This window comes from Astatotilapia calliptera, chromosome 23, assembly GCF_900246225.1.
Source record: "Astatotilapia calliptera chromosome 23, fAstCal1.2, whole genome shotgun sequence".
NCBI lineage: Eukaryota > Metazoa > Chordata > Actinopteri > Cichliformes > Cichlidae > Astatotilapia > Astatotilapia calliptera.
The window spans coordinates 4,444,792-4,461,242 of NC_039323.1; positions in this window are offsets into that span (position 1 = coordinate 4,444,792).

The window sequence follows — 16,451 nt, forward strand, 5'->3', positions numbered from 1 at the left end:
ACAACAGACAAAATCTTTCAATGAGTTTTATGCCAAAAAGCCAACAACTATTCTTTATTTTACCAAAGTATAATCTGAGCCCAAACAACTTGGCCATGTACCCCTTCTGTGATCATCCTTTAGTCTATACTAAACAAGCAGAAAATTGGGATAAGGTGCATTTTCCTTGCAGTCATTTGGGCCCACACCTCTGCTTAAAAGACAAAAACTGTGACTAAACACAAAACCAACTGCAGCTGTTACAGCGCTCCATTCTGTAGCACTTGAGTGCTCACTCAGTAGTTTTAAGAGTATTATCTTCCCTAAGAGATTTGAAAAGTTCAGACTCTTTACAATCTACGTAGGCATGATAAAGCATTTATTCTTCATAAGGAAGTTACAGTATATCATTTATATTATGAAGCCTAAGCAGTGATTCAGGGTTTTTTTTTAACTGTTTAAACACTCACAAAGCTTGTTGAAGCACCATCTATGAAGTTGTTAAAACTTGTAGCCAGTGCATTTCCTGTGAATCGCAAGTGCAAGTGCTCTGCTGTACAGACTTTTTGCAAAGCTGTGAATACAACGCCCTGCTTTGCACATTTCCAGGCTGCCGGGTTCAAGCTCAAGACAACGTTGAGTATGATGCGAATGTCTTACGAACGTTGACACACCGAAGGCAAGACTGAGTCTAATTTGTTTTGTACTATCTTACTGCACATTTGTTGTTTAAATAACAGTTTAAGGAAAAATACTTTTCCCTGCATTGATCTTATACCATGCATGTTTACATGTACTGCTAAACCTTATTGCAATGGATTTGCGATGTGCATAGAACAAACAATATGTATGTATCTGGTGTCTTTTGCAAGAACTGACATCCATAACATTTGTCAGTTTGGTGTTAGGATTTATAGCTTATGTGAGTTTCCCATCTACAAAAGACATGCTCTCAAATATGCTCTTTTGATGGAATCAGATTATGAGGATATGATCATCCTGCAAAATTTTGCCCATAAAAAGGCATCTAACAGTAAATACAGCTCAGTGAATTCCACATTAATGCGGTGACTTTCTGGGTAATTAAACTAAAATTGCTAGGAGAGGATTCTTGCAACAATTTTGCCAAAATAGCCAAGACACACTTCTTGAACCCTTTCGCTATTTTTTTTTAGAACTGTAAACACAAAATGTAATTTTCAAACCGCATCCACAAAATGATGAACTTTTCTGGCTCCTATCCTCAAAACAGTTTTATTTGCATCAAAACCAAATATGTTTTCCGATCACACACGACTCGTCAAAACAAAAAACACTACAGAGGATTCATTACACATTAAAATTAAATAAATAAAAGAGAAAGTGGTCAGGGCATGTACCTCTAAATGAAAATGATGGAAAATACATTTTGCATTTAAAAACAGTACTGAATAACAGTGGATATAAGACTTGCATACACTAAATACACACTACCACAAGTGTCCAAAAGAAAGAGATAAAACATAAATGAAAAGCGCACTGGGGGAAATCTTTAAACAAAAGTCCATAACGGCACAATCTACTCAGAAAACATCCAGGCCAACTCTCCACTCGAAACAATGCAATACTCCTGAAAACAATACACCATACATTAGAACTTCATATACACCTGCCAACTGTCTCACAGCATTTTAGTGGATATGCACATTGAAATGAGCAAATTTGATTGATATTTTCATATATGTTTTATCAAAGCAGCAACAGGACACAATATAAACAAACCAGGAAAACACCAACAAATTCCTGTGGAGCAGAATTAGGCAGATGTCCAGTGATAATCAGCATCCAAAAGACAGCGCCCCATTTTTAAATAACCTTAAATCCAGCCGCCAAAACAGCCTCAATTCCAAAACCCTCCAAAACCGAGATGAGCCAAGAAAAGAGTCCCCAGCGTCATTTGGTGCTGGGATGGTGATTTTTGTGCCTCCACACAGGCACCTCACAACGACACTGGTTTCCAAACGCCAATCAGGATAAACCAAATTATAACACAAATCAACGAAACCAAAGCAGACAAGATTGTTATCTTGTTTCCTATCTTGGTCTCAGATTATGTGTTAACCAATTAATCAAGAAGATCCTTTTTTCTCCAGCTTAATTTGAGAAATTAAGACAAGAAAGCATTTCCCTACCAAATCCTTTCATTGCCAGCTGTGATCATGTAGCTGACATCATTTGCACAATTTCAGTCTTGTGTGTGTGTTTGTCATCATGGCAAAATGCTTTGCTGGAGTCGCCTGTACAGTACTTTTATATACTTTGGCATGGCCCAAGTATGAATTGCCAAAATATCTCTTAAATTGCATCACACAGGAAGCGCAGTGATGAGGTGACATAGAAAGTCGGGTGATGACAAAACACCGTCAACGTGAAGCGGAATAAAGTTTTCTCAGTTTTGACGATAGTAGTATGTTGGCAGTCCATTGGCAGCTTTGGCCCTTCTACCTGCAGAGTGTCTCTTGTCAAATGGGGCAAAAGTATGTGGTACAGCCAGTCTGCAGGCCACTCTTGCTTGTAGTGGAATATAAGGACCAATCGTCAGCTTCAAAGTAACGAGTGATGAGCAAACAGATCCCAGTGTGGACCCAGTGTTCACATCCTGAGTAACTACAAACAGCCAATCGAACAAGAGAAACAAAAAGTCACGGTAACCTGTTTGTCAGGTGAGATATAATTCCTCTTACCCCAAACTGAGCCTGGTTCAGTCAGAGGCTTCGTCCTGTTAAAAGGGAGTTTTTCCTTTCTACTATCACCAAATGCTTACTCAAAGGGAGTCCTTTGATTGTTGTACACATGCGTGACGTACAGTTGCTTATTGAGCTCATTCTGTCGCAAATTGTATTTTGATGCTTGCAAACTGTCATGCCAACGAAGCACCTCTGGATTGAACTGAATCGATTGAGGACACAGCGCTTGATTCACAGATTGGGATTTTGTTTGCTAGCAAAAAAACAAATATATTGATTAACGGTTCAATGGCCAACACTAAAACGGAGCTTTTAAACTTTAAACATTTACATAGTTGTGATTTCCTGAAATGTTTTTTTCTTCACGACAGTCAATAATCTCAGGAACAATATCCTTGAGTCTTGCCTCTGAAATGTCACACATATTAGATTTCACTATGATTGCACAGTCTGTGCGTTGTCCTTTGTTATCACGAAACAGATTTCAAACACTGCAAATAACTGGACATACTGTTTGTGAGATAAACAATACTTTAATTTTCATCAGCGTGTGTGCATGGATGCATTGGAATATTTGCCATCTGTATATTTGTGTAAATACAACCCTTCTATATTGTCAATGTGATCAGTTGGTCATTTGAAGGCATTTTCACCTCGCTCTTTTTCTTGAACTCGTACACCTCCAAATGCTAACTGGCACATTTTGCAGCAGTGCATTGTAAAATGCCGTTGGATGTTGTGGTTGGATGCCCCCACCCTCAGAACAATCTTATTTTGTTTACACAGTCTCTCTAATAGAAATGTAAAGTCCCCATTTTGTCTTTCAATTATTTAAGCTATGCAGTCCTAATCAGATATTTTTATCTACACTTATTTTATTTTATGCGAATAAAATGTGAGCGATTCTGTGAATTTATCTGTGAATGATCTGGACTTCTGTAATCATAGATGTAATGTGGTTTCCCCTACTGGCAGATTTGACAATTAGCGATTATTACTTTTCCACTGGGAGAGGTCTAGCTCGTCCACTCCTTTTACAGCAGGTCAATTAGAATCCAACCGAGTAGTGCACTTCACTGATGGAGCACACTAAAATCTTTGACCCTCCTGATTGCAGTGTGTGTCCACTAACAGTATAATGGGCTAAGAGTGCTGAACTACCCATCTACTGTAAGTGCTGGCCATTAAAAGTTAGAGGGACCATATCTAAGTCAATATGATCTATGAGAGACTTAATAGCCACTCAAAACCTAGATTCATTCACAGCACGGCTCGTAGCTAGATGTAGCTGTAATTGATTTTTACAAATTGTAGTGCAGCCAAAATTGTGCAGGATGTAGTGTGGGCATCACTTCACTTTGATAATGTAATCTATCAAATTTGAGTCGTTCATCGGTTTTCTACAAAGGCCACAAGCATCTTACAAGATCAGCAAAACACTACAGCATGTATAGATGTTCGCAAACAGGTGGAAGCACAAAGTTAACGGTATTCAGGTGTAATTTGTTTTATGTAAAACAACAAAAACACCGAAACAGCTCCTCCGTATTCTTAATTCATACATCTATTTGGCAACAAAGTTCCTGTACGCCCTCAGAAATAGACATGGACTTGCTGCCATTTTCAGAAGTCAGCTCTTCCGTCCGCTCTCAACATGGTCAAATTTCTTAAACGCATTTGCAACGACAAGGCTTCCTCAGCAATCCGCTTGGATAGCGGACCAGCTCAGCTCCTGCCCTCAGAGCTGCATGCTGCTATATTGAACCGGTATCTGATTCGCTGACCTTCTCGCTGCCTCATGCCTTGCTAATGTAATCTAGTGCTGATGCTGGCTCATGTCGCTCTGCCTACAGCTCCCTCTCTCTCTCTTTTCCCCCTGTTTTCTTCTCACATAAGCGCAGCCAAACACACGCAGTCATACACACGCAGTCATACACACCTGCAAATGCTATCCTGGTCTCAGATTGTGTGTTAAGTGATTAATCAAAAAGATCCTTTTTGCTCTAGAAACGTTTTTGAAATGAAGGCTCCACAAAATCCTTTTATTGACAGCTGTGATTATGGAGCTGACATCATTTGCACAGTATCAGTTGTGTGTGTCATCGTGGCAAAATGTTATCCTGGAGAGCACTATATTACCAAAAAGGCAAGTTTGGCTCATAAAAAATGATATTTCCATACTGGATGAGTCAGGGCCCAGGTCAACAACATCGGCCTCCAGTGCTGTTGGCCCAGCGGGTGCCAGTGGAAACTGTGCTATTAATGGCTGAGAAAAAGGTAGAGGAGAGGTGAAAGGCATGTGAGGAGAAAGAGCTGTAGCCCTACAAGAGAAGTTAACAGTTTTGCAACTGAAATGAAACCGAAGGCCGAGTTCGTCAGTGCTTGTGGGCCAACCTAGTCCAATCCATCCAATCAGATGAAGGTTACTATTTTAAGATGAATGCAAAATTCTCATATCTTGTCCAAACACAACCCACCGTGTGTGTTTTGCCTACATAAAAATTTCAGCTATTAAGCTTTTTATTTCGCTTCGATGTTCTGGTCAACAAATAAGCCAGATTTTGTGTTCAAAGCACAACAAATAACCAATTCAGCTGCCATCCAAGCTTGACTGAAGTGTATCATCCCACACACAACACTTACACATGTCCTTGTTTCTGTGCTTTGTTTGTTTTGTCTGAACGCTGCAGAGTTTTGTCCGTGTTTCAGGAAGACACGGAAACGAGCTGCTTTTATTATTTAACACATGTACAATTTTCTTTTCTTTCTCTGTATTTCTTAATGATAAAAGAGCTGCAGCAAGCTGCCCAGTGTTTGAGCGAATCCTGCCCAAAATAAGGCATACCATCTGCTTTATTTTTAAGTGGGTGATCAGCTGGTTTTGAATCCTGTACTCTTTCATTCCTGGTTGATTGTGCTATCTGGAGAATATTTACAACCATTTATACCTGAAGCTACTCAGGGTAGGTCCCAGAAAACGGAGATTCTAACCAGAGAGGCCAGAGAGCATCTGCTGCTGCCCAACCACAAAGCACCGAGCCCAGGCTCTTAGCAGCTCTGGCTGGTTTCCCTGGAGAGCCACCCTCCACGATGGGAAAGAGTTTGGGATGGAGGGATGAACTGTAGAAATGAATATTGAGGTTTACGTGGAAAAAACCAACGTTAAAAGACAACTGTGAAGGGGTGGGGTGGCTGCTTTTGGTCATGTGTAACTGTTCTTCTTGCTAGTCATCTGAAAATAGTCTTAAGTGTTCACTTCACACAACATAGGATGGAAGCACACAGGCGTACACTCATACAGAATATATAGGCGCGCACAGACACCTAAGCAGGTGGAATTTTGCATGCATGGCTGCGCTTCCCTTAGCTGTGGCCACGGTTGCTAGGCTACAAGTGATTCAAGTCTTTGGAGGGGACCTGACATTAGGGAGAGCAAATTGACCACAGGAGGCTTTAATCTGCCGTGAAACAGCAGCTGGAGCGCATACATACACACATGCCAGTAGTGTATTTTAACATTTACTCTCCCCAATGATAAACACATTTAAATGCAAACTGTCACCTTTGTCTCATCCTAAGATGAACACAGTCACACTAAGTGTGAAAACAGCTATCTTCTGCCAAGCAAAATACAGAGTTTTCCTAGGTGAGATAGAGAAACGTCTCCCAGGACCACAAGAGTTACCTTTAGAGTGTGTGTGTGTGTGTGTGTCCCTGTTAAAAAGCCCTGACACGTTAAATATTTCAGTTTAAAGTCTAGTTTGTACTCTAACATCTATTTTGCCCCAAAGAGAATGTGGTTAGTGATATAAGAGACATCATAAGGAAGAGAGATGATGCCCAAAAAGACCTGAATTCAAATCTATGCAAAACTTCAGCAGCAGCGGCGATCGATGTAGAAAGATGCCTCTCAGGGGAAAAATGATTTTAAAAACATTATTTTTGCTGCAAAGTCAGTGTAAAGGTTTATGTTCAAAATAACTGCACGAATAACTGCCAATATGTGTCAAGATGCCAGGTGATTTGGTTGTAGAAGGTGATTTTGAATATTTTCCTTAACTCAAACCTGAATGTAAGTGGTTCATAGATTTCCTCAAGTTCAGCACTGTGAAAGACATTATGGAGTTTTTTAGGGACAGATGTGGATTTGAATGAGAAGTGGATTGCTGACACTACCTTGGTTAGCAAGCTGCCTCTGTACACAATATAGTGGCTGTCCACCACAGATAGTATAAACAATGGGCGTAGCTGCTGTGATGTAACCTACTGGTCTCTGAAGTCCTACGATGAGCAAAACCGTCCCCGTTTTACGTACACTGTTCACTATAGTCTGTTCAGAGAGCTATGCTTCCACTACTGTGAATATATTCATAGCACTCTGTAGATCTGTTTACCACACACCGGTACATCTGCATATATGTAGCACACCTGTTTATATTTAGCACATCTGTATATTTGTTCATAGTACATCTGTATATCTGCCCGTCTGTATAGCAATATAAAACATCTGTATGCTGTACAAATGTATACAACAGTACATCTGTACATTTACTGTAGTTCATCTGTATATTTGGTCTCTCTGTACATAATTCTGTTCATAACTATTCCACCATTTATACTACCCTTATCTGTATATATCAGCATATACGTGCATTTGCCAGTAGTACACCTGTATATTTGCTACTTGATCTGTATATAATTGCTCTTATTGCACTTACCACTCTTGCAATTCTGATTAGATGCAAACTGTATTTTGTTACTCTGTATTCATACAGGTGTAATGACAATGGGATGTAATGAGTGAATTGAAGGTTACTATTTTAAGATAGTAATGATACTAATAATACGAGACATTCACAGATGGTAAGCCTGTGAACATACCTGGGAATAATCTTTCTTTCTGAAACAAGTATGACCACCATTTACAAAACAGACTTTTTTTTTTTATTGAACATGTCCCAAAGTGAATGAAAGAGCTCATAAGCTCAGCGGGAACATGTTTTCAGAAGTCAAGTGACTCCTAAGTCACTTGACTCTTAATCATGTGACAGTTTTGGACTTGTGACAATCATGGAGATAATACGATGCGACACGATACAATTCACTTTACGATGCCTAAGTACAGTGACAATAAAGAAATCTTTATCTTTTAATATAGGGTCAAGTAAAAAAAAACAAAAAAACCCCCAGTCACACTGGCCTAAAGACCCGTCTTTGACCATTTGGCAATCACCTGTCGTGGAGACAAAAATGTGCATTTACTGACTGGTTAGTGAGTGGTTACTTATGGTCGGTGGTAGTTGCTGCAAGTCGATTGCTAAAACCTCAGTGACACAGACCTACTGTGTGACTCATTACAACCACCGTCCACTAGGGGAAAATGTGAATTCATTTTCTGGTTGGAAAAAACCTCTTTATGATTGCTTTGGTCGCTAGCAGATTTCGGTGTTCGCCCACAAATAGTTAGCAACTGTTTGCAGACAAGTGGCAAACTGCTAGTAACCAAAGATGGTTTTTACATCTACAACTCTTAACTCTTAAGCAATGTCAGAATCATAAAACATGAGAAAATCTATAGTCGTTTTGCAGCCACAGGTATCGCCATCTGGTGGTAATTGAAAAAAATATAAAGGCCCGAATGCAATGAGGTGATTGCCCCCCAGTGTCCAAATATGTATTACACCAAAACAAATACCAAAACAGAAAAGGAAAGAGTGGCTCATAAATACAATATAAGTGCATTAAACAACCACATTTTAAGATGCACTAGTTGTCACAAGCACAATCTAAAAGCTCTGATGACTACCTGCTACAGCCATCTTTGTCAGGGTGAATAAACTGAGGCCTCAACACTATTTAAACTTACAAACAAATAGAAAAGTCATTAAAAAACAACTTTTAGACTGTGAACATGATTGTTTTGCTCTAAAGTTGTGTAATGTAACCTATAGGATTGATTTGCTGCTGGAGCCAGGCTCAAGGGGCAATTCAAAGAACTGCAGTTTTTAGCACTTGCACACTGACTTGATTTTTTTTATCTCCAGGGGTTGCTGCTTGCTCCCCCAACAATGCACATTGTTCTGCAGCCTGTAATACTCTGATGTGTATTAATTTGCCACAGAAAATAGTTAGTTTACTTCTATTTGACTGCTGTTTGCCACAAACCAAGGTGCCAAGTGTCTTAGGAAATTGTTTTTTAAAAATGGAAATATATTTAACCTTTTTTTCTTTAAATAAAAAATAAAACAGCCAAACCCGTCATGGACTAAAGACAATTCAGAGTAAAATATGGACCTTTTTATTAGAGAAAAAACACAATAAAACACCTACACAGTGGATCTGTGTACTTTGCTTTGTTTTAACTCAAATTCCTCACGCTCACGGGTTCTGTGAAAAAAATGAAAGTAATTAAAACAGGTGAAATGGCACCGAAGTAACGGGGCTCCGGTTCTCCCCGTTCCAGACACCTAACACTACTATCATAATCTCTTTAAAGTATTCTTGCTCAAACTTTTACATTTTTTGCAATTACGACGTACTGGACCATTTTCCGTATGTCTCCATTATCTAGAAGTCTCTTAAATGAATCTGTAATGCTATCTGATTTAATTGCCAGCGCTCGTGATTTTGCTTTATGAGCAATAACCTATTCACCCCAGGGATATATCAATCCTAATGCATCTATTAAAGTCTCCAGATGACATTATTATGATTAGTCACTTTGTTTTTCCAGGGCTGGGACAGTACAAAATCTGAATATGAATACAGAAATATTGACATTATTATCTACTGTCAACACACATTAATCACTACTAATCTTCACGACTGATATTAAATATATTCATGTGGCCTTTTTGGACGTCCTCACCTTGTTTTTTTAGAAACAGATGGTATCAGACGCTGTTAAATAATTATTCCTAGGAGGATGTCGCAGTTGCTTCTTTGATCCAAAACCCCTAATATACATGAACTGGTGTCATTTGGCGCGCATGTCTGGGGATTTGCAATAACGAAATAATTAAACGAGGAAATTCTGCCTTTTTCGGCTCAGGGTGAGAGACTCCACCTGGAGGAAAGGGACTGTACGATTGCATAAGCTTTCACTGTTGCACTTTAACAACAGCTGTGACTCTGTAAACATGACACATTTATACATATTCACAAGTGCTCTACAACTGTCTGTAGGCATATCCACAGTCTCCACATTGCCCTTTCACCTGACGCAAGATAGCTGGACTAACAACCCCACCAAGTGGTCAGGTGTGCCACATCTATTTTCTAACATCTGCTCATGCCTCATTTATTCTCCCAATAAATCAACAAGTCATACGTATTAGTGATTAATAATGTAGATAAACCTCAGGAAACTTGAAGTAGACAAAAGCACTCTGTTCTCATTTAGCAGGCACTGATGGATGGCTTTGTAAAAACCAGCAAGTCTTAATATATTAAAACTATTAAAAATGGCATAATATGAGTTGTATTAGCCCGATTTATATGAGCGGTATGGACCTACTACTGTTTTGTGTGTCATGCTAATGAATAACATAAGAAAAACTTACATTACACCTGCAAATCCATCATAAAGTTTGCAAATGAGCTTACAAGTATTAGAACTATGATATGAATGACAGAAGCTCCATATTTCCAGTCCTTAGGGAAAGGAAGACTATATTCCCCATTATCCCATTTCCATTTTAATCTCTCATATCTTCTCATACAAAGAGTAATAGATCTTCTTTTTGCTGGTTTGTGGAATATTTAAGAAAATTATGCCCACATATGGAGAAGAATATGTCTACATGTCTGCATGAAAACACTTGAAATTGGTGCCATGCATCATCAGAATCTGGACTCCGGAGTGCTTTAAACATGTAAAAGTTAACTATTCAGCAGAGATTGTAGCTTCATATAGCAAAGGTTAATCTCAGGTAATACGAAATGGTTGGTGCGACCTGTCCAGTCTATGCCCCACCTCTCAAATCTCCGAGCTTCCAGTGACCATGAATTGGATGAGCTGTAAATAATATGCACAGATGCATAACAACATCTGCAATGCCTTAAAAAGCAGAAATAAAAAAAAGAATAGCATTTACTGTTCACTGCACCTCTCAAAAAATGACATATTTAAGCAGAAAACTGTAAATCAAAGAAGCAGAAAACAACTTTTACAATATGAAAGTCTCCACTGTTAACTTAATACCATTGTCATTGATTGAGATTGAGCACTGCTATAAGTTTAATACTTAACTTTTGTTTCCTGCACTGTGAGGACAGCTGACGATATAGTCAAAAGTTGCAGTGTTATGGTTCGGGGTCTTTTACTCAGTGTTTTGCATCTCGAGTTCTGTTATTGCTAAATATCTTCAGTCTGTTTCTTAGTTTTCTTTGTATCTTTCTGCTTTGTTTGCTTTGCTATTGTGAGTTTGGAGCTCTCGCTCATTTTCTCTTTGTGATTTTATTCTGATTCTGCAATTTGAAATTCCCCAAGATGTTTTTCCTGCCCTTTCAAAACCACGTTTTTGTTCCCAAGTTCAGGTACTTCCTGTTTTATTTTAGTCTTTAGTCTCTGGTGCTTTATTTCGAGTTTTACATCTGTGAGGTTCAACTGTCTTCCTGTTTGCCCTCATCACTTTGTGTATTTATTCCCTCAGCTTACCTCAGGTCTTTATTGCGTCATCGCTGATTCTTTGAGGTTGTGCGTGTCTCAGCTCTGTATTTCCCTAGTTGTTGAATTCCTTGTTCCTGGACAGCCTTTGTTTTGTGTTTTGTTAGAGTTTAGCATAGAGCTGCCTTTTGAGTTTATTTCCTGTTCCCTGTGTCTTGCATTGGGGCCCAAATCCTGTCTGCCATGTCATGATGGTAACAGTCCACAGTGGGTTTACTACTTACAAGGGGTTTAGCTCAGTGTAGAGTTGTGTCCTCAGTAATTTGAAAGTAAACGAAAGTTGGGGGAAAAAGAGACTGGACTGTTAACGTGTTGAAAAGCTTGCTAGCAATGCCTAACATCTACTTAACACAACCAATGGTTTAAAAAAAAAAAAAAAATCAGACTAAAAATCTACATTTACAACTTGACATGAATTGAATAACAGAGATAGCCTTGATGACCAAATGACGAGTTACAGTATTTGTCTTGACAATGATATAAAATTTAGACTCAATGTAATTCGTACAAAAAAAAGTTTTAAATTTGAAACGTCAACTACGTTTACTCCAGAATAAATGTATGAATGTATATTCATACATGCTGTGATTGCAGCCATTCCCCAACTCTCTGAATGGTACTCATGGGCTGGTTTCAGTCATTATGCAAATGTACTGTTCATAAGATTGGGGAAACCTGCAGTCAGCTGAGACTGAAGAAGTCACCTGGATGAGTGACGAAACGTTTCTCCCACAAAACGCTACGCCCAGATGAACAGAATCAACTTTTGGAGATTTACTTTCCTGGATGATTGAGAATGCATCAAGACATGAATGTATAATTGTCTTTAGGACTGTGCCGTACCTTGAACTGTACCAGAACTGTGTGAAGTACATGTAGCTCACTGTTGAATCAATCAATCAATCAAGAAGCAAAACATTTACCATTGAAACATAGAAATGTGCATTTGTTTTAATGGTCAAACATTTGCAGTCTAACAAATGTTCGTTGTGGCATTAGCTTCTACTAGTAAAGGAAGTTTTTGCATTTTTTCTGAAAGCTGGTCACATTTTATCAAAAAGACACTTTTTCCACATATTTCCCACTGCCATTGTACACACAGGCACTGGTTGGGAGTTGAAACCACAGTCCTCCCCTAGCTTCAACAACTTGAACAGAATAAGTTCACTCAACATCTCAAATATAACACACTGCCAATCTCAACAGCCACCAGGTACAACAATTAAAGGTGATGCTGATGGTAAAATTTATGAAAATACTATCGCATAAAATAGGTACATGTACAGCAGAAAAAGCCATCACAAAGGGCACAAAAGGTCAAACAACAGACACTTCGAACAAGCAACATTACACCACACAGTTGCAATAATGAAACATCTTTAAAGCTTCTTTTCTGACCTTTTGTGAGCAGACAGATCAATCAAGTCAATCAACTCCAAGTCTATCAGCTGTATTTGGTGGGACGTGGTGAACAACCGTGACAAAGCAGAGATTCTTGTTCACAAGGCTCCTTTTCCAGGTCTATTAAGCTGCATTGTGATGGGCGCTACATGCTGGCAAAGCTAATGATGGTAAGTAAACAGAATATTCTCTTGTTAAGGAGGCAAGACTGCTGCAGATGACTGGATAAGTCAGCTTGTTGGTCTCACAAATTTCAGTGCGTTGTTGTGAGAGGCGACAGGGTTGTGATGAAAAGTCACTTTCCCTCCAAAGTTCTTCAGTACGCCAAGTCCCTCTGTGGTTCCCTGTGCTGCAGCTGTAATGAGCTAATATTTAGTTTACTGTCTTTCTGGTGTACAGGCTATCTTTTAATCCACTTCAAACTTTTTCCAGGTGTGAGCAGTGATGATTGCAGTATGGGACGCTTGTGCATGTCAGCAGAACCCTTAAAGGGCTTTTTAAAATACCATTTATTGCACCATTTAAAGTATATGATGACCATCGTGGGAAAGCCCTAACACAATCCTGTTGGACCATTAGCACAAAATAACAAAATTAGCTTAGAAAATACCAAAAATATTATTAGCCCCCTGAAATATGTCAAGGTTAGCTGTGTGGCAGGCAGTGGATTGACCCAAACTCAGGACTCTGTGTATTTAACTTAGAGGCGGCAGCTTTTATTTGCTAGCAAAAGCAAACTAAGAAACAAAATACATGAGCACTAGAAATAAAACAAAAACTTAAACTGGGAGTACATGACATAATCTAACCTGGCAAAACATGACAGGTGAGGACCACACAGGTAATGCGGAGTATGTGACAACTAATAGAGAAAAACAGGAGGGAAGCACAGCTGGAGCTAATCTGACATAAAGAGACACAGGAAGCAGAGCAGGATACACTGACATAGGACATGGACTATCAAAGTAAAACAGGAAATACAACACATATGCAAAGACACGGGCTTCACACTGAAACATGACTGATTTGGGAATGAGATGTTGGACCAGGACAGGCACAGAGAAAACATGAGAAAACAGGCTAAGAAACATATAAAGGGAAGAAGAACTAAGATAACTAACGAAAGATAACCAAAACCAGGAATAGCAATCATCAAAGAATATTAAACCAAGAACTGAAACACAAGCACCGTGACAAAAACAACCTTTTTATTGAACCTTAGCAACAGCTGTGCAATGATGGGCTTTAATTTTGTAACACTTGTAAAATCAAGTCAAAGCTGAGTGGTATTTTTCCAATTTCCACAAAAGCTTGAACAGGATTTATGCTGTCACTTGCATCATGCCAAAAACAAAATCAGTTCAAACTTGAGAAAAAGATTTCCTAATGATCATAAAGCAGGAGATGGATATGTAAAGTTAGCATAGCCCTGCGCTGCTTATTTTTGCAGAAAGAAGGGAGAAGCATATGATCCAAAGAGCACCGTGCCCACAGTGAAACATGGTGGTGGGAGTATTATGCTTTGGAGATGCTTCAGTGAGCCTGGAACTGGGAATCTCATCAGGGTAGAAGGAATCATAAAGAGTTTTAAAGAAAACCTCAAGCAGTGAGCAGCAAAACTGTGTCTGAACTGTCGTTTTGTTTTCCAACATGACAACAGCCCATTAATATTTGGAACTATCTCCAGAAGACCAAAGTGAATGTTTTTGACTGGTCTGCCCAAAGCCCACTGAATCCCACTGTGGGGTAAAATTGAGACCAAGGTCCATGCCACATAATCATCAAATCTGTGGAAAATTAAGATTAGCCAAAGAAAGATGGGCTGGGATTGCTCAGGAGACGTGTGTGAGACTGTGAAACTGCTGCATATCAGGCTAATAATTTTGTCCCTAGTAGTTTGTGGTTTGTGTGAAATCCTTTTATTTCTGCATGCAAAGTAAAGTAATGTAAGCATTCATAATAAAACTAGGATGCTTGGAAAATTAACAGCACTATTTAACAGGAAATAGTAATAATTATGTCCTCATCTGTATCAAAGAACTCGAAGTCTCACAGAAACTCCATATTGAGACATACGTGGAAAAGAGATGCTGTGGGTTATTGACCTTCCTCATGGTGACTTCAGTCCACATCCTCTGGCACATTTTCTTCAGCTGGTTTCTCCATCAGATTGAGACCAGCATTTTCATGACCTTATTACAGGCGGAGAGGAGGAACAGTTTGTGTTTGTTTTGTGACCATATGGCCCCATTAGTAGGGTAACGACCCCGCAGTCCCTCCAGGACACACGCTCATTTCTGAGTGTGTGTGTGAGTGTGTGTGAGAGTGTGTGTGTATGTGTGTGTAAAATAACCTTGGAGACCCTCCAGGACACTTAACACCGCCCCCAGTGGCCACTTACACAAATGAAGCTTCTCCATGCGCCATTTGGCCAGCGACCACTGCTTGGATTGTGCGAGGCTCACAACACACAAAAACGCACACTCAGTGTGTATCACTCACACTGCAAGATCACACAAGATTCATGCTGGGCATGTTGTTGATGCAAAAATAAACATTTTCTACCTTTTCCATGTCTGAGAAAAGTAAAAAAAAGCTGAGTTATAAAATAAAATCCTGAAATCTGAAAAAAGACTTGAGGTCGGGTCAACAGGAAACAAAAAGAGAGCTGTGGAGATATTGGTCCTTGTCAGATGAGTCACTGGAGGTGTTAGCACATAAGCTGGTTGGCCTGTTGCTAACACCTCAAGCTATGATTACTGGTGAGTCAAGCACATTAGGAAACCTTATTTGCCCTTCTCAGATGAGCTTAATTAAAAGCAGACTAATACTGTTTCCTGCATGACTGTGTACTCCAAGAACAACCTATCCAAAACAGGATAAAATTAATATGCTCACTGCTGAAATAATGACAGATTTCGGCAACCTCTGGACACTTTTTGCGGTTAATAAGGCTAAGCACCTATCTAAATGAATGGGAGGATATTCATAGCCATAATTTATGTCTCAGTCCAGAGTGTCAGCATGATCACCCTCTAAGGTTCATTGCAGCAGAGCACTTCAGCAATGTTCAAGCCAAATTCACAATATGGATGCAGTAAGACAAACAATAAGTATGCTTAATGACATTTTTCCAACTGTTTGCTTGCCATCGCACAGCTGAAATAGTCCTGAACTTCAATTATGCGCAAGAATCAGTGCAACACGACAACTAGCTCATATGTCTCCAGGAAGCTGGATATTGCCGGCTTTATGGTAGGACAGGCAGGTCATCAACCATAGAGACATGGTACTCAAAAAATCCTCTATCTTTTAATATCTCTGGTACAATTGCAACATAAAGAAGCTACTTTCATAGCCCCTTTATTAATATGGGAAAAAAGCATTGGGTGGTTCTGCATGTGTTTTTTTTTTTTTTTTTTTTTTTTTTTTTTTTACACGGGGTCCCCTTCCTGATTTAATTCCCAATTGGATTTGTGTCTCCTCCTGGGATTAAACTAGGGTTCTTTCACTCCACTACACCATGAAGTCATGTGCAATTGTTACATCTACATACCATTGTATTTTGAAGTCAGTTATATAATGCAAATTCAGAGTCTAAAATATCCACTTTGGTAATCCTGCTTCTCTATTCAGTCATCTGTCCAGTAGTACCTACACTATACTGCTAAAATTAT